Raw genomic sequence first — 22,964 nt, forward strand, 5'->3', positions numbered from 1 at the left:
ACTTAGGGGGGTCGAACACCAGACCCACAGAAGGTAGCAGTGGTGCAGAAGTTGCCAAGGCCACACACGGTAACAGCATTAAGGTCATTCCTGGGCATTGTAGGTTTTTGCAGAGACTTCATGGAGCGTTTTGCAGAAATAGCTGCCCCATTATACATACCATCTGAAAGGAAAGAGAAGTAAGACAGAGAACCTAGAATGGACCCCAAAAGACCAAGAGTCTTTTGAAACACTGAAAAAGGCCTTAATGACAGCCCCCGCCCTTAGAAACCCAGACAGTGAGAAGCCTTTTGCAATTCAGGTGGCAGCTACTGAACAGGCGTTATTAGTAGTTCTGCTCCAGGAAGTACACTACCAACAGAGGCCAGTTGGGTACTTTTACAGAATGCTGACACCAGTGGAGAGAGGGTTTGACAGGTGTACCAAACATTTATTAGGAGTACACTGGGCATTAAAGGTCATAGAGCACATAGTGGGATTCAATGAGTTAGAACTCCAAACCCCACACACACCAATCAAGTTACTGCTCCAAGGCCAGATCAAAGGGGTATCATTACAAAGGGTTCGTAGATAAGAACATAAGAACATAAGAACTATACAAACGAGAGGAGGCCATTCGGCCCATCAAGCTCGCTTGGGGAGAACTAAACTAATAGCTCAGAGTCGTTAAAATCTTATCTAGCTCTGATTTAAAGGAACCCAAGGATTCAGCTTGCACTACATTATCAGGAAGGGTATTCCATACTCTGACTACACGCTGTGTAAAGAAGTGCTTCCTTAAATCCAGCTAGAAGTGTTCTCCCGCTAATTTCCACCTATGGCCACGAGTTCGTGTATTTAAACTAATGCTGAAGTAACTATTTGCTTGAACAGCATCCAAACCTGTTAGAATCTTATATACCTGGATCATGTCCCCCCTCAGTCTCCTTTGCTTGAGACTGAACAGATTTAGCTCAAGTAACCGTTCCTCGTATGACATTCCTCTAAGACCAGGAATCATTTTTGTGGCCCTACGCTGCACCTTTTCTAAGGCCACAATGTCCTTTTTAAGATATGGTGACCAAACCTGCACACAATATTCTAGGTGAGGTCTCACCAAGGAATTGTATAATCTTAGCATTACCTCCCTTGACTTAAACTCCACACACCTGGAGATATACCCCAACATCCTATTGGCCTTTTTTATTGCTTCCCCACACTGGCGAGAATGGGACATGGAAGCATCAACATACACACCAAGGTCTTTCTCATGATCAGCTACCTTTATTTCAGTGACACCCATGAAATACCTGTACTTTATATTTCTGCTCCCTAGATGGAGTACCTTACATTTATCGATGTTAAATTTCATCTGCCAGGTATCGGCCCAGTCACTAATTAAATCAAGATCCCGCTGTAGCTGCTGAGCCACTAATTCAGTATCTGCTACACCACCCACCTTGGTGTCATCTGCAAATTTCACCAGTTTACTGTATATATTGGTATCCATATCATTTATGTAAATTAGGAACAATAGTGGTCCTAAAATCGAACCCTGCGGTACCCCACTATGAACGCAAGCCCACTTTGACATTGTGCCTCTTATAACTACTCGCTGTTTCCTATCTGTTAACCAGTTATCAATCCAACTGAGATTAACAGCCGGCCCATCAGAGTGAAATATTCACCTTCCCATTGTCTACTGTGACGCCTGCTCCGTCCGCTCCTCGTGTGTGCCACGCCCCCTGATTACCCACGTGTTCTTCCCCGATTGTATCCAGCTGTGTCTACTTACTTTGATCAGTCCTGTGTATTTCAGTCCGTGTCTTACCTGAGTCCATTGTCTGTCATTGATGTTGTCAATGCCTGTGTTCCGTCCTGCCCGTACCTACTTTAATAAACCCCTAGTCTACCCCGAATTCTGCCTCCTGCCTGTTCCTGATCGCTCTCGCTGCCTGAGCGATCTCCCGTCCGGCACGTGGTGTGACAGAATGACAGACAAAGACAAAGCAGCTTCCGTAACTGTGGAAGACTACGGCGGTTACGTCGACCAGCTGCTATTCTGGGTAGCCCAGCCCGGCATTCGGGAGGATGCCCCGGCATGGAGACGAGTGAGCCGGAACTGGGATCTCCTAGACCAGCTGTCCCTCGAGGAGGGCGCGCACCTCGCGAAAGAGGTGCGTGACAATTTCTGACAGCTGGCCGAGCTCCGGGAGGAGCGCTACGTCGCACCTAGCGAGCCGGGGACGATCCTCTCTCCGTCCGTCTTCGCAGACGTCGTGCCGCCTCCCGCCACCGGCGTGCGCCGGAGGAGGAAGAGACCGACGATCGCCCTGGGGTCGAGCACCCTCGTCCTTGCGTCTCTCCCTGGAAGTGATCGGGAGCGCTTCCCGATCACCGCGAGGGTCCCCGGTGCTGCTAAGCTGCCTCCCCGGGCAGCTTCCCCGGTCCAGAGAACTTGCCGGGCCGCTGCGATCGCCTGGTCGGAGGAGCTCCCGAGGCGCCCCCTCCGCCTGCAGCAGCTCCGGTTCCTGTCGCCCTAGTCCCCGAGGTGGTCCCAGAGGACTCCCTCTTGGCTCCTCCCTCTTCGGAGGTGGAGGAGCTTGAATGGGACCCCTCGGGGACCGCACTAATGACTCCTCTGTCCTCACCCTGGCGATGTCGACCCTGACCAGGGGTCGGCATGTCTGTGTCCCGCAAGGGGAGGGGGCACAGACGCAGGGCTGGGGTCCCGCCCGCCCTGCCCCCTGGCTCGCCCTGCCTCGCCTGCGCTGGGGCTCGGTTGGCGCCCGCGGGTCCTGGCCCTCCGGGTCGGCTGTCGCCTGTGGGTCCCCCTCCGGTGCCTCGTTGCCCTGCCTCGCTCCCCCCTCCGGTGCCTGGTCAGTCGCCGGGGGGCTCCCCGACGGCGGTTCCTCGGTCGCCTGCGGGGCCTCTACCTTCAGCCCATCGGAGGACGTCGCCACCTGCGGCGGCTCCCCCCTCGCCTTGCCTTCGCCCAGGCCCCTTTCAGCTCTCTCATCCCCTTCCCCGGTGCTCCCTCCCTGGCCCCTCCGCGGGTCTCTCGCCCTGTCTCCTCGGCCCCTCCGGCTCCGGCCGCCTGCGGCCCCTCCGGTCGCCCCCCGTCGCCCGCTGGGGCTTCCACGGGCTCCCCTTTGTTCCCCCTCCTTGTTGCCCTGCTCTCCTGTCTCTGTGCCTCCTGTCTTTGCTCCTCGTCCCTTCATCCCGTCCGTCTCGGCTCCTCATGTTCCTCCTTCTCTCCCTGGGTTCCCTCTGTTCACTCCTGGCCCTTTTGTTCCGCCTGTTCCCTCCGTGTCCCCATTTCTTGTCTGTCTGTCTGCCTTTCCTGTCTTGTGTGGTGTCCTGTCCTAGCTCCTGCCTCTTTGTCAGTTTTGCCTGTCTGTTTTGTTCCCTGTTCCCCGTTGATTTGGTTTTGCTTTTGTCTTTCAGGTCCTGGTTTCCCGGTCTCGTCCCGTCCTTCGCCTCCTCCCGGGCATGCCCGGTGTAGCGCGCCTTTGGGGGGGGGTTCTGTGATGCCCGCTCCGTCCGCTCCTCATGTGTGCCACGCCCCCTGATTACCCACGTGTTCTTCCCCGATTGTATCCAGCTGTGTCTACTTACTTTGATCAGTCCTGTGTATTTCAGTCCGTGTCTTACCTGAGTCCATTGTCTGTCATTGATGGTGTCAATGCCTGTGTTCCGTCCTGTCCGTACCTACTTTAATAAACCCCTAGTCTACCCCGAATTCTGCCTCCTGCCTGTTCCTGATCGCTCTCGCTGCCTGAGCGATCTCCCGTCCGGCACGTGGTGTGACATCTACCAAACTCACTCATGTACGATGGAGAGCCACATGACTGTGGGGAAGTAAGAAACACAAATCCAAAGGGAATTTTTAGACTTTCTGGAAAAACTGATGACATACAGTTGTATGTTGATGGTTCCAGGTACTGGGAGGATGGCCAGTACTGGACAGGCTGTGCCATTTGGGCACCTGAACTGGGGGAGGAGACATTAATTAAATGCCCTCCAAGTGATTCAGCGCACAAGGCTCAGGTCACGGCTGTACTAACAGCAGTTGAAAAGTATCAAGGGCCAATACATGTCCATTCAGATAGTGCTTTTCTACTGCTTGCTCTAACGGAGTATCTTGCATTGTGCCAACAGAGAGGGTTCTGCACTGCAGATGGAAAGCCGATAGTGCATCACAATAGCCTGCAACAAACAGATTTGGGAGATAGCTGCTCAGGAACCAGATCGAATTTCCATTACAAAGGTGTAAGCCCATCAGGCTCCACGGAAAATTTCCCAGGGAGACCACAACAATTATGTTAATCAATTAGCAAAGAAGGCTGCTAAACATGGGGACCCCTGTGCAGAGGAGCCACTTACTAAGATGGCTGCAGTTGCTAAGCCAGGGACTCCTGTAGACTTAGTCACATTGCAGAAAAAGGACCTTGAAATTGAAGCAGTGCAAAAAGCATTGATTGAAGGGACTGTTTTGCCTCCAGCCTATGAAAAGGAACGAGTGCCTAGCCAATAGAGAGGGGCTTCTCATCCACAGCAAGCCAACTGAACGATGGGTTACCCCCAGTTCCCTGAGAAAGCAGATTGTCGAATATACGCATAAGGTCAGTGGCACGCAGCTGCAAGGAAAGTGTTAGAAATGGTGCAGGGTTCCCACTGGTGGCCAGGGATGAGGCAAACTATAGAGAAAGTTTGTGATCGATGCATAATCTGTGCACAGATGGACCCCAGCCCATATAAGCGTAAGGCCTTGTTGGGACAGCCCTTGGTAGTCGAAGGACCATGGGTAAACCTTCAAATTGATTATATGGGACCATTGCCACCTGCCAAAGAGGGGTACCACTACTTGCTAGTTGTTGTAGATACTTTTAGCAAATGGGTTGAGGCATTCCCAATCAAGAAATGCACAGCTGCAGCCACGGTCTGAGTATTATGAGAACAGGTATTTTCAAGATGGGGATTTCCACACAGATTGGAAAGTGACTGAGGCACACACTTCACAGGTCAAATTATAAAAGATCTTTGTGAAATTCTGGGAATCATACTCTACATACTCTACCACCCTCAGTTATCTGGAGTGGTGGAGAGAATGAACAGGACTCTGAAGCTGTGCTCCTAGCTCCTAGATGCTGGGCAGGACTGGTGTCGCCACTTACCAGGAATCCTAATGGCCGTAAGGGCCACCAGCCAGGGACAGATTATGGATTGTCTGGGCCCCTGGGCAAAACCTTCGCGAGGCCCCCCCCCCCCCCCCCAAAAAAAAAAAAAAACGTCAGCATTGTCTGGGATGGCTAGTTGCTACATCATCATGCCACTTGTGGGTCCAAACTAGTGTGGCGTACGCTTACCGTGTTGTAAAAGCAGAATGATGTTGACAAAACTATCTTTTGCCGCTTTTTACCTCGGAAAAAGTGAAAAGAAGGTGGCTTAAGTTGGATCTCAAATTATAATCAGTACAGCCTATTGCCATTACCTCACGTTAATGTTAGCACCAGATTACCCATCTCTGTTTATAGAGACAGGTAGCAACGTAGCACAACCAGATCGTACCATAACAAACATCATTTGTTTGAATTATCCAGAATGTGCTAGTTCAAAATAGAAATGTCTATAAAAGTGAACCGAAATGCCATGTACCTGTTATAATCTGCAATTGTTGCTTTGCAGCTTTCCCAAAGAAGACAATTACATCCTGTTAGGTTGAAGAAACTGTTATTAATCATTTTGTTATCACTCCTGTATGATCAGCAATGAATGTAAATATGTATATATATTATTTTGTTTTCCCCTAGCCTCATACTTTAGATTATATTAATAATAGCATTCCCACCTTAGCAAAACCAGAACTTTCTCTCACCTCCCTATTCTGCATGACTCTTGCGCCTCCCACTGACTATAAATAAAGGAGTCAAGGGGAACCACCCTTTGTAACACATTCTGCTGTAGTTTGCATTGCAGAGAGTGTGGGTACCCTTGCAAGTAAAACTGTAACCTGTGTGTGTCTCATAAATGTGGAGTTGGGGTGGAAACGCCGGGCACTTTCCCCAACATAGAATTTGGTCCTTCGAGCCGGATCCGAGGAACCCCGAAGACGTCTCCAGTACGCCGAGAGAAGCGACACCGAAAACTGCCGGCAGTCACTCGAAGACGGGTGCAAGAAAGACCTGTGATGTGAATTCGTCATCAGGCCGGTGGTTAGAACTGCGCTCGACGTCTGGTGATGTCTGAAGGACCTCGGTGACGGAACAGAGAGCACACTATACAGGTGAGAGATATGGCACCTAAGTGAGTAGGTGGCCAAGTGAGACATACGGCACCTAAATAAGTAGGTGGCCAAGACATGCATGTGGTTGAGGTTAGCCGAAATTAACCGGGAGAGAAAGTAGGCGTTATTGGAAATATATATATTGATGTATGTGGATGTGTTTTTATAGGTTTTAGATTAACCTACACGATCCACCCTAAAAGCAACAACATACTGGTGACTGAAGGATCAAGGACGGGTTTCATCCCTGAAAACTAACACCGCTGCTCTAATAGTGAGCAGTAGAAGGCCGTGTTGGTGTCCTCCTGAGGTCTCATGCCAGGGACTTGCTTTTAGGATTTTTTATGTTTTGTAGTGTATTCAATAAAAGGTAACAATGGGAAAAAATCTGAGTAAACAAATCAAACTAGAGGGAGATGAGAAGTTTATGGAAGGATATAAACCAGGATCAGGACAAATAAGTAGAGTCAGAGATGGAGGAAAAAACATGGGTTTGAAGGAAAACTCCACACTCCAGATATATTAAAGTTACAGGGAAACTTAAAACTGGAGATGTTACAGACTACCAATAATAAAAAAGGCCAAGATAGAAAAAAGGAATACGTTTTCTCTGATGCATGGTTAGAACAGAGTAAACTAAGAGATAATAAGAGACAACAGAAAAAGGGAAATAAGGAGAAAAAACTGCAGGTGGCTTTAATCACACTAGACGAAGAAACGGCAGCAAGACCTTCTGCCCCTCCAGCTCCTCCACCGCCCCCACAAATTCCGGTGCCTGCACCGGCGCTGGTTCCAGCCACAGATAGACAAGAAGCAGGGGGGGGGGGGGGGGGTGGAACCATCTCGCATGTTAACTCGAGGGTCTGATCCCTCTCTATATCCTGTAAAAGATTTAGCCACAGCTAAAGTACAATGGCATCCAAAAAATAACACAGAACAAGAGGAGGTAGAATGGCAGTGTCCCCTCGTAGAAGTGGCAAACCCAAATCGAGGGCCAAATAATACAGGACCCGAAACTATGTTAGTATATAGACCCTGGACCGCTGAGGATAGAACAGCGGCTTTAAAAAGAATACCCCCGGTTGAAGAAGGGGTACCCGAGTTTTGGACTGCCATCCTAGAATTACAAAGTAGTTTTCATTTGAACGGCAGGGAAATGTACCGATGCCTAAGACAGTTGTTTACCCATAAATGGGGACGTGTAGCGGGAGACTTCACAGGACATGGTAATAATGATGAAGTCTTAGCACATGACTCGCAGGAACTCATACAAGCATTACGAGACTTGCGAAACAGGGTAGAGACAGCCTTCGTAAGACGTGCAGATTATGGGCGAATAGCGCAGTGCAAACAAAAAGATGGAGAGGAACCTGAGGATTTTATGAATAGGATGCGAGTGGTGTTCAGGGGAAATTCAGGAATTCCTCACGACGAGGAAGATGGAGGAGTGTATCAGCAACAATTAAAACGAGCTTTTGTCGCAGGCCTAAAGCCTGAATTGCGAAAATATCTCGACAAACATTGGGTACATCAGAATACTGGCTCAGTCCAACAAGCCTTAGAATATGCCCAACACGCACAGAAAGCGCAGAAACAGCAAAAGACAGATACAATATTCAGCGCCTCTGACGTGGTAGCGCTAGTGCAAACGAACCCTCGGGGACACGGGGGATTCAGAGGTAGAGGAAGAGGAAGATTTAGAGGCCGAGGAAGATTTAGAAATAAACAAACAGGAGGGTTTTCACAGGAAACAGAGTGTTGGACATGCGGGAAACCTGGACATTTAAGCAGGGACTGCAGGTCAGGGAAGCGACCATTTAATCCAAACTCCACCGAAAATGACCAATGACCCTCCTCGGAGACCCCTGTTGCCGACACTATCCGAGGTGAAACAGAGGTCATTTTAAGGGAAGAAACGGAGGTTACCTTACAAGACCTCCTGGATGAGGAAATAGATTTGCAAGCAGTATGTCAGCTATTAGCAGAAAGGCAGTGGGGAACTTTGCCAAGTCGGAAATTAATCATAAATGGCAAAGTATACGAATGCCTGTGTGATACTGGAGCCTGTAGGACTGTCCTAACCTCCAGTCCTCCTGAAGTCACATACTCCTCATCTGTCATAAATATAAAAACAGCAGGAGGCCAAACAGACAGTCATCAGCTAACAAACCCAGTTGCAGTAAAAGATAAGGAAACTGGGATTGAATGTCAAGCACAAGTGTTAATAAGCCCTTCTTGCCCTGTCAATCTGTTAGGCCGTGACCTTATGGTACAGATGGGCATTAGTGTAGTTGCCACAAACTCTGGCATGAAAGCAATCATAAATGAGGAAGCCTATGTTGTGCAAGGAACCGGAGCACCACAATATTACTGGTCACTGGACCTAGGGGGAACTGCACAGACACGAGAATTGTTGCGAAAAACTAGAGAAAAGCAGTCCCCTAAACAAACCCAGTTCATGCCTGACGATGCCTTACACGTCACTATGTGGTACAAAGGCACCCCAGGACCAGATTATGCCTATGACAAAACGTTTCATGCCCTCCAAGACACTTGTATTACCTTACAACATTTGTATGTTAACTCCACTACTGGCTTTTCTGCTGCCTCAGTCATCTTATCTAATAAACAACAGGCTGTGTTCAGAGGGGAAACACCACACGTATCTCTATCAAAACCACCTCAGATGCAGTGGAGGGATGTAGAGATGTTCTTACGAGATTCCATGCACAGTTACAATGACTACCAACCCGTACCTGGCTCCTGTTGGAGCTATGACAAAAAACACAATGTGTGGCGGTTCCCTTTGGGATGGAGAGTTCAAACCACTCTCACCACACACTTGCAGGACCCAACCTGACAAATTTTTTCTGTTCTGGAGGGGGGATCATGTCCAGATCTAGATCACCTCCCGGAAGGGTTGTGGTCGTCCTCCCCCACTGATGTAGGACTGGTAAAGGGGTTCCCACCATACAAAGTAATTGTGAAATCAGAACACCGCCCGGTAGTTAGACAATACCCGTTAAAACCTGAGGCAGAGAAAGGTATAGCCCCTGTAGTGCAGGATATGTTGGCATCAGGAATATTGCGAGAGGCTCCTGAGGCCACTTGCAATACTCCTATCTTCCCTGTCCAGAAGGGACATACAGGGAAATGGCGCATGGTGCAGGATTTAAGACCAGTTAATAACATAGTGCAACACGCAGCACCAGACGTGCCCAACCCACACTTATTGCTCAACTCATTAACCCCTGATAAAAGTTACTTCTCAGTAGTTGATCTCAGTAATGCATTTTTCTCAGTATCATTGCACTCTGATTCTCAACATTTATTTGGTTTCACCTATAAGGGAAAAAAATACACATATACTAGACTCCCTCAAGGGTTTTCAGAAAGTCCACATGTATATACCATGGCCCTTAGATATTCTATGAGTACCTGTAAAATACCATCCCATAGTCAAGTGCTACTGTATGTAGATGATATATTAATTGCTTCAGATACAAAACAGCATTGTAAGGAAGCCACACTGTTGGTGTTACAGCATTTATATGATACAGGACATAAAGCATCAAAACAAAAATTACAATATTGCAGGGAGGAAGTTATATATCTTGGACATAAACTCTCCCAACAAGGTCGATCATTATTAGAAACTAGAAAACAGGCAATACAAGAGGCACCAAAGCCAAAGACTAAACAGCAAATGATGTCCTTCTTAGGACTTTGTAATTATTGCAGAGAATGGCTACCTGATTATGCCGCACTCGTTCAATCTCTGCAAACCTTAATTTATGGGAAAGACATGGCCTTAAAAGATAAAATTCAGTGGACAAAAGAAGGTGAATTGGCATTCACAAACTTAAAAATGATGCTACAAACAAATGTGATACTTGCCTTACCAGATTATCAACAACCATTTACCTTATGTGTTGATGCTAATCAAGGTTATATGAAAGCGGTATTAACACAGCCGTTCGGGACAAAGGAAAGACCACTAGCATTCTATTCTAAACGATTAGATGCAGTAGCAGCTGGTTTTCCACAATGTTTGCAAGCATGTGCAGCTGCTGCAGAAGCAGTAAAATTATCAGCAGAATTAGTGTTGTGTCACCCACTCACCCTGAAGGTGCCACATTCAGTTTCATTAGTTTTACTGCAGACGCCGCTTCCGTTCCTCACACATGCTAGACATCTGACCTTAGTCTCACTCCTGCTTTCACAGTCAAACATTACTATACAGCGATGTGGTCCTCTTAACCCTAGCACCCTTCTTCCGACAACGGAAGATGGAGAGCCACATTCGTGCAAAGCAGTTGTGGAAGAGCAAACAAAACCCAGAGCAGATATTTTACAGACCCCAATATCAGATTCAATGGTTGTTTATGTAGATGGATCAGCATCAAAAAATGATATGGGAAAAAATAAGGTTGGGTATGCTGTAGTTACATCTACTGAAGTGTTAGAGGCCAATGCACTCCCACCTGCTTGTTCAGCACAAGCGGCTGAACTCTATGCTGTAATTAGGGCATGCGAGCTATTCAAAAATAAGTCACTTACTATATACACTGATAGTCAATATGTGTTTGGAGCTGTTCATCACCATGCAAGAGTGTGGAAAAATAGAGGTTTTAAAACATCGCAGAGAACGTCTCTAACTCACACAAACTTACTACTTAGATTATTAGATGTTGTACAATTACCGACTCGCCTTGCACTGTGCAAATGTAAAGCACACCAAACCGATGCTTCCACAATAGCTAAAGGAAACAACTTTGCAGATAAAACTGCAAAAGAAGCGGCCCTGAAACAGCCCACCTTATCAGTGGCAGACATTCTTTTCATAGATAGTGATGTGCTGTGTGATGCACAGATTCATGCTCCTAAAACAGAAATACAGAGTTGGATCAAGAGAGGAGCAATGCAGCAAGGGAAAGTTTACTATATGAATGACAAGCCCATCCTACCAAAAAACTTATACAAAACAGCTGCCTTAGTGAGTCATGGAAATACTCATGTCTCAACAGGAGGGATGGTACATATTATCCAGCAATACTTTTATGCTATAAATTTTTCTGATTATGCAAAGCAATTTTGTAGAACATGCTTAATTTGCTGTAAACATAATGCACAGGGTAACATGAGACCAAAACGTGGCCAGTTCCCTGTAGCTGAGTACCTGTTTCAAGTTGTACATATGGATTTTATTGAATTATCTTGGTCACAAGGGAAGAAGTACTGTCTAGTCATTATAGACACCTTTTCTAAGTGGGTAGAAATATACCCTGTAAAGCACTGTGATGCAATGACTGTTGCAAAATGTTTGGTAGGCCATTATTTCCCTACTTATGGCATACCTCATATTATAAGATCAGACAATGGGACTCATTTTGTAAATCAGACCATGTCCCTTTGTTCACAAGTATTAGGTTTTACGCTTAAGAATCATTGTGCTTATCACCCTCAGAGTGCAGGCTTAGTGGAGAGAACTAACGGCACTATTAAAACAAGGCTCAGAAAAACAATGGAAGAGACAAAAAGGCCGTGGCCAGAATGTTTGTCTCTAGTAAAATTGTGGATGAGAATAACTCCCATTCCTGCAGGATTAACACCTTTTGAGATAGTGTACGGAAGGCCGTTTCCCCTAGCAACCGAAATGAGTGATATAGGGAAAGCGGACAGAGAAAATACATTGGCTAATTGGATGCGAAAGTTGCTATCATCACAACAAAAACATAGCCCCAGTAGTCTGCCAGTAAATTCTGTTTCTAACCAACAGGATAACTTGCAGCCAGGGGATTGGATCCTGGTCAAGGTCCTGTTGCGGAAGGAGTGGAGCACACCCCGGTGGGACGGTCCTTATCAAGTCCTCCTCACAACACCAACAGCTGTGAAAATAGCAGAACGACCTTCCTGGATACACAAAAGTCACTGTAAACCCATCAAGCCCTTATCAGAGGCCTCAGCGACAGAGTAGCAGTGGAAGTCCGCTACAAAGGCACAGTAACCAATAGGGTGCTGCTGTCTCAACCCGGTGAAGAAAACAACTGAACTGCACTCTATTAGGATGGCTCTGACGGGGTGGGGATGTGGTAAGGTGACTCTAGGGGTCATTCTTGTTGTTGGACTTGTATGGTTGTCCTTGCTCCCACTAGCTCCATTGCAACACCTACGGCGATGGACCCATGACGACTTCCATCTGCGCCCGTTGCCTGCTGACCACTCACACCCGTTCATGAAGAACTACTGGTATCGATATGTACATGACACTGTAACAGCAAAAAATGCGACGAATTGCTATGTTTGTTCTGTGATGCCTACTCATAGTGAAGGACCCACTGTATATGGAAAACCCATGAATATGTCCCAGGCCAAATGTGCTGCATCTTTTGCAGGTATAGGGTACCAAAGTATTGTTTCACTTATATTTTCTTTTGTTTTGTTTTTTATTTTGTTTTTCTGTTGTTTTATAACTGTTATACCATGTTTGAAAATGTTTATTAATCAAGCTCTTAATGCTGCTTTTCGGACACACAGTACAATGTTTCTCTCCCTTACTCAGAATATGGAGACAGAGCCTGTTTCCAGCGATAGCGATGAAGAAGACATGTAATTCATAATGACGGCTGAGCCGAAAGCACCCGTGCAGGGCTCGGACCTGAAGTAACGGAATTAGATGTTTTTCTATGATAAACAGGAGGAACGACTCCTGATGGTTTTCTGTACTCCACAGTTAGGATGATGATGATGTGATCTAAATGACAGTTGTACTGGAAATGCTTTTGCAACTTGTACAATACTGATGTTTTTGATCATACTGTCATGATAAACAGGAGGGACTGTTAGGTTGAAGAAACTGTTATTAATCATTTTGTTATCACTCCTGTATGATCAGCAATGAATGTAAATATGTATATATATTATTTTGTTTTCCCCTAGCCTCATACTTTAGATTATATTAATAATAGCATTCCCACCTTAGCAAAACCAGAACTTTCTCTCACCTCCCTATTCTGCATGACTCTTGCGCCTCCCACTGACTATAAATAAAGGAGTCAAGGGGAACCACCATTTGTAACACATTCTGCTGTAGTTTGCATTGCAGAGAGTGTGGGTACCCTTGCAAGTAAAACTGTAACCTGTGTGTGTCTCATAAATGTGGAGTTGGGGTGGAAACGCCGGGCGCTTTCCCCAACACATCCTCGTAACTAGGGGGCAGTCATATCATGCGCAGGGCCAGGAACAAATAAATTCAAGGACACCAACAGAATGAAATGGTAAAGTAAGCAAAATCACAAATACTACCCACCCGTGTCATATTTAATAAAGCAATAACTTAGATAAACAGCAGGTTTACATGTAGGTTGTCAGAATGTTGTGAAGAAGTGCGCTCATGTAGCTGAGAGGTGGCCGGGCGTTAGCTTGCCAGATGCAAGTTGACATGTATAAATCTGACGATGGTATAAGGTGCAACAAATAGACCCAACAAGAAATATGATGCGGTCAAAATAATATGTGCTGTGAATTTCTTGCTAACTAGAGCCACAGTGGGCAAATGATAAATGAAACCTATTGTCCTACCTTAAAACTTCTTGGCTACAGTTAATGTTGTCGTTAGCTGTGTGATCCTTTTGTCTTCTTGCCGGCTCATGGAAGTCTTTATCAGTTTAAATTTGTGATTGTAGATCTACTTTTATTACATTACTTTTCGTTCTTTTACTTTATGCCATATAGATTTAGGAGGGCAAGCATACTATAATACAGATTGAAACAAAAAAAAACACGTTGCGCCACGACAAGAAAAACATATCCATGATTTCAGCTTGGGAATGCCCACTAGAAACGTCCACCGCACACCCATATAATTCTTTTCTTTTCTTCATTTAAATTGCTTAATTTTCTGTCAAATCCGTGTGCAATTGCTATTACTGACCAATTGGGCTGAAATTAACGATACCCTTGTTTAAAAGCATGGCTTTTCTTCCCTTAGCAACCGTTGGCATGGGTAAACAAAATCAACTAAGCAATATGATCTAGCTTATTTTGCTGATAAAATTGGCAATGTATTTGGTACAATAACGTGGATTAAAATAGCATTAAAACAATGTATTGTATGCAGAACTTCCTAGAGTTGAATAACACCCTAGAATCTTTGATCCGAATATTAGCAACATTCCATAACCTCTGATTCGATGGCCAGAAGTGACAGTGAATTCAGGCGGTTTTGGCACATCCTAATCCTGAGTTCATTTTTAATGCGAGTGAGTTTGGAAAATGAGCGCTCCCCTTCACAGTTTGTAATAGGCAGGGTCAAAAAAAGTCTAAGTGCTATTTACACATTTGGAAAGGTTGATTGCAAATCTAAATCCATCATTGTTCTGAGCATTTTACTTGGGCATGTCTCTTTTTCTGACATGAATGACTTGTACTGCATCAGTTCATCTGCCAGGCTCATGTTCAGATCTGAAGGATATGCTGCAACGAGTGAGTTAGCCTTTAAAGTGAGCTCACTGTTGGACATATTTTCAGATAGGTAAAGAGCACCAAATAGCTCAGTTATGTGTGTGTATGCACTCAAACGACGGTTAAGACAAGACATAAGTTTGTCGATAACAACATTGAATGTTTCAATCCGAAAGTGGTCCCTACCATTAAGTGTAACACCTGGCTCTGCGCTTTCATCAAACATTCGTGGGCACTTCTTTGTGCGCTGGAGGTCATGCTTATAGTCCTGGGAGACAGTAGTGGTGATATTTAAAGCGGCCGCTTCAAATACCTCAAAATTGTCTCTTTGTGCTGCCACAAAGTCTCGTAAAGATGACAGTAGACATTTAGCTGTACATATGTTAATGTCTGGCTTCTGCAACTGCAGGCTGGTGGCTTGGAACCTCTGTAATATTGTATTCCAGAAGTGTGCCATGAAAGCCATCTCCAGTGTATCCAATTTCCCACAAAGTGCAGAGGCTTCATTGCGAGTTTCTCGCTTCTCCTCCTTATCTTTGGAAATATTATTTAATGCCTCTCTCAGTTGTGCATAATACCTCCACAGAGCCTGAGTTGAGTCAGCCCGTGCACTCCACCGAGTACCTGACAGCGATTTCAGTGTGAGGTTGACACCAGTGTTATGGAAGACCTTCCCCCACCTGTGCGTAGATGATGCACAAAAAGTGTACATTGTCTGTAGCAGGTCAAAGAAATGTCCAGCCTCTGAGCTGCTGTCTACAGCATTGACACCAACTAAATTCAATTAATGTGCTGCACAAGGGACATAACAAATCAGTGGGTTTCGTCGTTTAAGATGAGCTTGGACTCCGTTGTACTTTCCCGACATGTTACTTGCATTATCATATGACTGCCCCCTACAGTTAGACAAGTCTAGGCCCAGATTCTCCACCATAGCAATGATACACGCAGCCAAACTGTCCCCCCTATGGTTGTCAACAGGCTCAAATGCCAGAAAACGCTCGACTACATGTCCGCCCTGATTAACAAATCTGAAAATAAAAGTGAGTTGGTCCACATGAGCAAGGTCTGGAGTGGAGTAAACTATAACAGAGAAATATTTTGAATCTTTTATTTCATTAACAATTGCTTGCTTTGTTCTTTCTCCTATTAGATGAATAAATTCTTCGCAGACGAATGACAAATAGGACACAGAGCCTTGCCACCAAACCTTTGGAGGTGTTCAGCTAGGAATGAATCAAACTTGACCAACAGTTCTATGATGCCCAAAAAATTACCATTGTGAGCTGATCCCAGTAGCTCATCGTCTCCCCTGAAAGCGAGTCCCCTCTCCCCCAAAGACTTGATGACGGCAACAACTCGTTTTAAAACATCCCGCCAGTATTGTCTCTCTGCATCAATTTGTTTGATGATATCAGAATCAATTGTTGCTGTGCCTTTGGAGCGATTGTGTAATGCTAGCATGCAAGCTCTATGCTCTGCACTCCGCTCATGCTCACCAATCCGCTCTGAATGTTTCCAGTCAGAAAATCCATGAACAAAAGTATTGTCCTTAATGGAAAACAGTTTGCAAGCAAAACAATACACACAGCCAGTTGAAGGGGAGTAAAGTAGCCACTGCCTAGTCACTGTTTGCCCATTTGGTAGACAACAACTGAGTAAAGCATTTGTAAAGCTTCTACTGATAACCCCAATGTTTCTATCCCTGACTGAGGCAGGATACTTAGCACTTCTGTTTTGAAATGCAGCTACCCCTCTACTAAGAAGAATTGACTTGGCTGGGACGGTAATGGTACTGGGCCATAAAGCAGGGTCATTGACAGTTTCACACCAGGAGTTGGGGTCTGTGCCCTCCTCATTTGAAAACTGTACCTCAGGCAATGCAGCTGACTGGTCTAATTGTGGCTCTGACACACCTGCAACTTTCATTTGATTATCTTTCTGTTGCTGGTGGTCTGTGGTAGCCTGGCAGGGCTGGCATCTATGTCCTGTACCTGACTGGGTCTGCAAGGGTTCATAGACACTGTCAGATAACAATAATCCAGTGGTGAGCTCATCTTCATTGCTAGAACTCTGGTGAATGCTAACATTAGCAATACTCATCTCACTTTTATCCAGCGGCTTATCAAAAAAGTTTGATATTAAAGGAACGTCTTTCAGGAAAACGTCCTTTGCGTCCTTCATTTTTTTTGCTTTTCTTTTTGAAGCACCACTTTTTTGTTTGGGATCCATGTTATTTATGGAAATTGTGTCTTTATAAGGTGATCTAGAATTACTCTTGCAATACTATAGCTAAAATATAAAAGAACAACAACCTTTTAAAAAGGCTGTGAGTTGCTAGGTAGCAACTGCTACTTAGACTAGCCTTTAAAAAGGCCTGGATCTTTGGTGTACTGTTATTACAACTATGAAATATAATACAGTATAAAATAATATGCTAAGACTTTCAGCCTGTTATAAGACTAGAAAATCATATACTTCTGGTAATGAATAGTACAGAATACAATATGCAATATATAATATAGTATAATATAATTACAAATAGGGGCGGCATGGTGGTGCAGTGGTTAGCACTGTCGCCTCACACCTCTGGGACCCGGGTTCGAGTCTCCGCCTGGGTCACATGTGTGCGGAGTTTGCATGTTCTCCCCATGTCGTCGTGGGGTTTCCTCCGGGTACTCCGGTTTCCCCCCGCAGTCCAAAAACATGCTGAGGCTAATTGGAGTTGCTGAATTGCCCATAGGTGTGCATGTGTGAGTGCATGGTGTGTGAGTGTGCCCTGCGATGGGCTGGCCCCCCATCCTGGGTTGTTCCCTGCCTCGTGCCCATTGATTCCGGGATAGGCTCCGGACCCCCCGCGACCCAATAGGATAAGCGGTTTGGAAAATGGATGGATGGATGGATAATTACAAATAATATACAATTATATAGAATAAGAGAGAGAGGTTTAGAGAGAGAAAGAGAGGTGGAAAGAGAGTGAGAGAAAGTCAAGGAGATAGAGGGAGAGAGATGCAATATAAAAGGTAATGAGCCTTTAAAAGGGCTTTTGGTTGTTAATCTTGTGATAACAAAGAAGTTTAGAAGACTGTATAGAGAGTACAAAGCAAGTTCTCAAGCTGAACTGTCTGAATGAGACAGATACTGGCAGGGGGTTTAATATCTGCAGTGAATTTTCAGTTGGATTTTGAAAAGTGCTCACAACACCTGATTGGCTGACTGGAGGAAATGTAACAATTTTGCAACACTCTGAGTGAGAGAGTGGGGGAGGGGTAGCAACTGTCTACTACAGCATGCTGTCTGCTGTTCTCAGTGTTGCCAACTTAGCGACTTTGTCGCTAGATTTAGCGACTTTTTTCCAAAAAGCGCCTAGCGACAAATCTAGCGACTTTTGGACAAACCTTAGCAACTTTCCAAATGTCGCCAGTACTGTCCTGTAAGCGCGAGGTCTTGCTTTCCTGGTACAGTTACTCATCTCCATGTGTCTGCTCTGATCAGTGAGCACTAGCTCTGGCTGAAAGGAGCAGCAATTTCCCGTAATCGCACGGCAGCTGACATAGATGTGAATGAGCTGCGCATGTGCAAACGGTGTTGCCACGGACCAAACACCTTCTTCTCCTTTGCTTGAATTAAAACTATTTAATTTGACCGTTTCTTCTTATTTTTTTTTCTTATTATTTCATTGCAGAGGATGTAACTGCTGGTTAAGTTCCCTTGTGTTGTTTGGCAGAAAATATGTAACGCAATTGATAACAGTTTTATATTGGACACGTGAAGAAGGATTAGGGAAAACACGCAGAATGCAAATACGACGTAATTACGCCATCAATATGCAAATATACGCATGACGTCACCTAGCGACATTTGGCGACTTTTCGAGCAGACTTTAGCTACTTTCCATTGAAAATAGTTGGCAACACTGGCTGTTCTACCATCGAGTGAAATAACCATCAGACAGAAGTCAGAAAATATTAGAACTTGTTCAGTTTTAATCAACAATGCAAACTGATCATGCAGTTTGAATGTCATACAATTCATGCTCTAAATCAAAGCACTTTTGCTAATCATCCCATTTCTGTTCAGCAGCCTGGTTATTACCATGGGAAAAGATAGGTCTCTTGTTGCACACTTGAATAAGGTGAATAGCTTCCAGGCATGCATCGGGTTCTTTTTTAATAATAATGTGATTTCTTTTACTTCAACGGAAACAAACACTGAGACACAAGCACAAAAAAAAACCCGCTTGTTAATCAGAACTATCTGCGGCGATCCCTTTTCTCCAGTCATCTCCCTGACGCAAGCACTCTCTTCGCACTCCGCTCAGCGGACCCTTCCGTGAGCTGCCCGAAGTGCCTGCGTGTGCTCCACTCCTGTTACTCTGCCTGACCGAATTGCACCACAGTTGTCCCCGTCCTAAACCCATCAGCCACGCAGTACATTACAATATTATAATGAGATGAACAATGCAAATAACAATACAAAATAACAACATTGAATACAGTATTTAGCATATGGGAAAATAATAATGGCTCCACACTCTCCCCATGATTTACGCATTGCAAGTTCTCCAATGTGAAAAAAACTGTTATTAACACCAACTTTCTCAAATTAATTCAAATATTTATTATTTGGAGTGTCATTATTGATTCATTCACATCAGAAGACACCAGAGCGACGAAAGTCATTATTTCTCTATGGAGAGTCGGCGAATTGGCCGAACAAAGCAAATTCACTGACAGCGAAGCAAATTGGGCGACCAGAGCGAAAAAGAGAAGTTAAAAGTCAGTTAACCTTATATAATGAGTTATGACGCGGTTCGGTGAAAACCAATTCTAATATACTGAACAAAAATATAAACGCAACACTTTTGTTTTTGCTCCCATTTTTCATGAGATGGACTTAAAGATCTACAATTCATTCCAGATACACAATATTACCATTTCTCTCAAACATTTCTCACAAATCAGTCTAAATGTGTGATAGTGAGCACTTCTGCTTTGCTGAGATAATCCATCCCACCTCACAGGTGTGCCACATCAAGATGCTGATCTGACATCATGGGTAGTGCACAGGTGTACCTTATACTGCCCACAATAAAAGGCCACCCTGGAATGTGCAGTTTTTTGCTTTATTGGGGGTCTGGGGACTCAGAACCGGTCAGTATCTGGTGTGACCACCATTTGCCTCATGCAATGCAACACATCTTCTTCGCATAGAGTTTATCAGATTGTCAATTGTGGCCTGTGGAATGTTGGTCCACTCCTCTTCAATGGCAGTTAACCTGTCCGCTGAGTGGTCCCCAGAGCAGTGTAGCAGTGTAAGAGTTTGACCTGTGTAATCACTCCCAGGGCTGTAGTGGAGGCTAAACGCAAGTAAGCACGGTTTACCCACCTCTGAAATTTCAGAATTAGAGTTTACCCACTTCTCAATTGATCTAAATGCACATCATAGTATAGTTTATGCACAAAATGTAATCGTAGTTCAACCACCTCTTATTTTACCACTACACCCCTGATCACTCCATTCTGTACGGGGATATGGTACACAGGTGGATTCTGGCATGGTTCAGCTGGACACGGTACACATGTAGTGTGATCACTAACCGTGCCCCAACATGGCTCTCACTGTACGTTCACACCAGGAGAGGCCAAAGCGAACACGTCGCCAAGGTCGTTGAAGAAGCTTCGTTGTTGAATTTGCTTTATTCACTTTGTTCGCTCATTGGAATGTTTGATTTAGCCTGTTACCGTGGGGCGTTGGTAAATCTATATACACTGAACAAAAATATAAACGCAACACTCCCATTTTTCATGAGATGGACTTAAAGATCTACAATTCATTCCAGATACACAATATTACCATTTCTCTCAAACATTTCTCACAAATCAGTCTAAATGTGTGATAGTGAGCACTTCTGCTTTGCTGAGATAATCCATCCCACCTCACAGGTGTGCCACATCAAGATGCTGATCTGACATCATGAGTAGTGCACAGGTGTACCTTATACTGCCCACAATAAAAGGCCACCCTGGAATGTGCAGTTTTGTCTCACAGCAAAATGCCACAGATGCCACAAGCATTGAGGGAGCGTGCAATTGGCATGCGGACAGCAGGAATGTCAACCAGATCTGTTGCTCGTGCATTGAATGTTCATTTCTCAACCATAAGCCGTCTCCAAAGGCGTTTCAGAGAATATGGCAGTACATCCAACCGGCCTCACAACCGCAGACCACGTGTAACCACACCAGCCCAGGACCTCCACATCCAGCAGGTTCACCTCCAAGATCGTCTGAGACCAGCCACTCAGACAGATAATGCACGGCCCCATGTTGCAAGGATCTGTACACAGTTCTTGGAAGCTGAAAATGTCCCAGTTCTTGCATGGCCAGCATACTCACCGGACATGTCACCCGTTGAGCATGTTTGGGATGTGCTTGACCGGCGTATACGACAGCGTGTACCAGTTCCCACTAATATCCAACAACTTCGCACAGCCATTGAAGAGGAGTGGACCAACATTCCACAGGCCACAATTGACAATCTGATAAACTCTATGCGAAGAAGATGTGTTGCATTGCATGAGGCAAATGGTGGTCACACCAGATACTGACCGGTTCTGAGTCCCCAGACCCCCAATAAAGCAAAAAACTGCACATTCCAGGGTGGCCTTTTATTGTGGGCAGTATAAGGTACACCTGTGCACTACCCATGATGTCAGATCAGCATCTTGATGTGGCACACCTGTGAGGTGGGATGGATTATCTCAGCAAAGCAGAAGTGCTCACTATCACACATTTAGACTGATTTGTGAGAAATGTTTGAGAGAAATGGTAATATTGTGTATCTGGAATGAATTGTAGATCTTTAAGTCCATCTCATGAAAAATGGGAGTGTTGCGTTTATATTTTTGTTCAGTGTATATAGATTTACCAACGCCCCACGGTAACAGGCTAAATCAAACATTCCAATGAGCGAACAAAGTGAATAAAGCAAATTCAACAACGAAGCTTCTTCAACGACCTTGGCGACGTGTTCGCTTTGGCCTCTCCTGGTGTGAACGTACAGTGAGAGCCATGTTGGGGCACGGTTAGTGATCACACTACATGTGTACCGTGTCCAGCTGAACCATGCCAGAATCCACCTGTGTACCATATCCCCGTACAGAATGGAGTGATCAGGGGTGTAGTGGTAAAATAAGAGGTGGTTGAACTACGATTACATTTTGTGCATAAACTATACTATGATGTGCATTTAGATCAATTGAGAAGTGGGTAAACTCTAATTCTGAAATTTCAGAGGTGGGTAAACCGTGCTTACTTGCGTTTAGCCTCCACTACAGCCCTGGGAGTGATTACACAGGTCAAACTCTTACACTGCTACACTGCTCTGGGGACCACTCAGCGGACAGGTTAACTGCCTCCATCCCACCATGCTACCGCTCCCTAGTCAGAGGGCCTTCTGTAAGGCTGTTAACACGCCCCCCTCCCCTCCCCCCAGAAGCCAGGGGCCCCATGGTAGGGGGCCTTGTAATCAGATGGCCCTCTAAAGGTACACTACACCCTCCTCCCTAGGGCCTCCTAGTAGGGCCCTCATAATCAGAGGGCCCTCTGAAAGCCCCCAAAGCCCCCATCCTCCCTAGGACCCCCTGGTAGCCAGAAGCCAGGACCATAATAGGAGGGCCTAAGAGGGCCTTCTGAAAGTAGGCTCCCATGCACCCATTTCCCTTTAAAGTTCCTATAGCAGGGTCGGGGGGCCCCTGAAAGCACCAACCCCCCCGCACCACCACCACCACCAGCACCACCACCACAATTCAAGGGCCCTTGGCAGCCAAACGCCCTCCCTATAGAGTCAGGGGCCCTTGTAGGCAGAGGATCAAAGAATGTAGGCCCACTAAAATAGACATACGAAAATACATTGTTGATAAGCGTTGCAAATTGTTTTGGGCTAGGGGCCCCTGCACCGCTAGGGCCCCTGGGCAGCGGCCCCGCTGGCCCAGTCCGTAATCCGTCCCTGTTTACAGTGACAATTAAATAATTAAACAGTACGAAAAAATATATAGTAAAGCTTATTATTTGCATACAGTTTACTTACTAAGTGAATAAAATGTGTAAATATTCAAAATTTTACTTCAGAAATTCTAGTTCTCACTGAATCTTAATTTTACAATGTAGAAGTTAAACAGTTAATTTAATAAATTTTACTACAGCACAAAGTTCTTTTTTTCAGTGTATGTGTGTTT

At 45.3% G+C, this 22,964-nt stretch overlaps 1 protein-coding gene across 1 annotated transcript in view; it reads right to left on the reverse strand.

The window, feature by feature from the left end:
* The window catches only part of LOC125739313 (uncharacterized), a 74,101-nt gene that overhangs the window by 22,515 nt on the left and 28,622 nt on the right, over nucleotides 1-22,964 (reverse strand). The gene's annotated exons all lie outside the window — the stretch shown is intronic.

The sequence above is a fragment of the Brienomyrus brachyistius genome, chromosome 3 (assembly GCF_023856365.1).
Source record: "Brienomyrus brachyistius isolate T26 chromosome 3, BBRACH_0.4, whole genome shotgun sequence".
NCBI lineage: Eukaryota > Metazoa > Chordata > Actinopteri > Osteoglossiformes > Mormyridae > Brienomyrus > Brienomyrus brachyistius.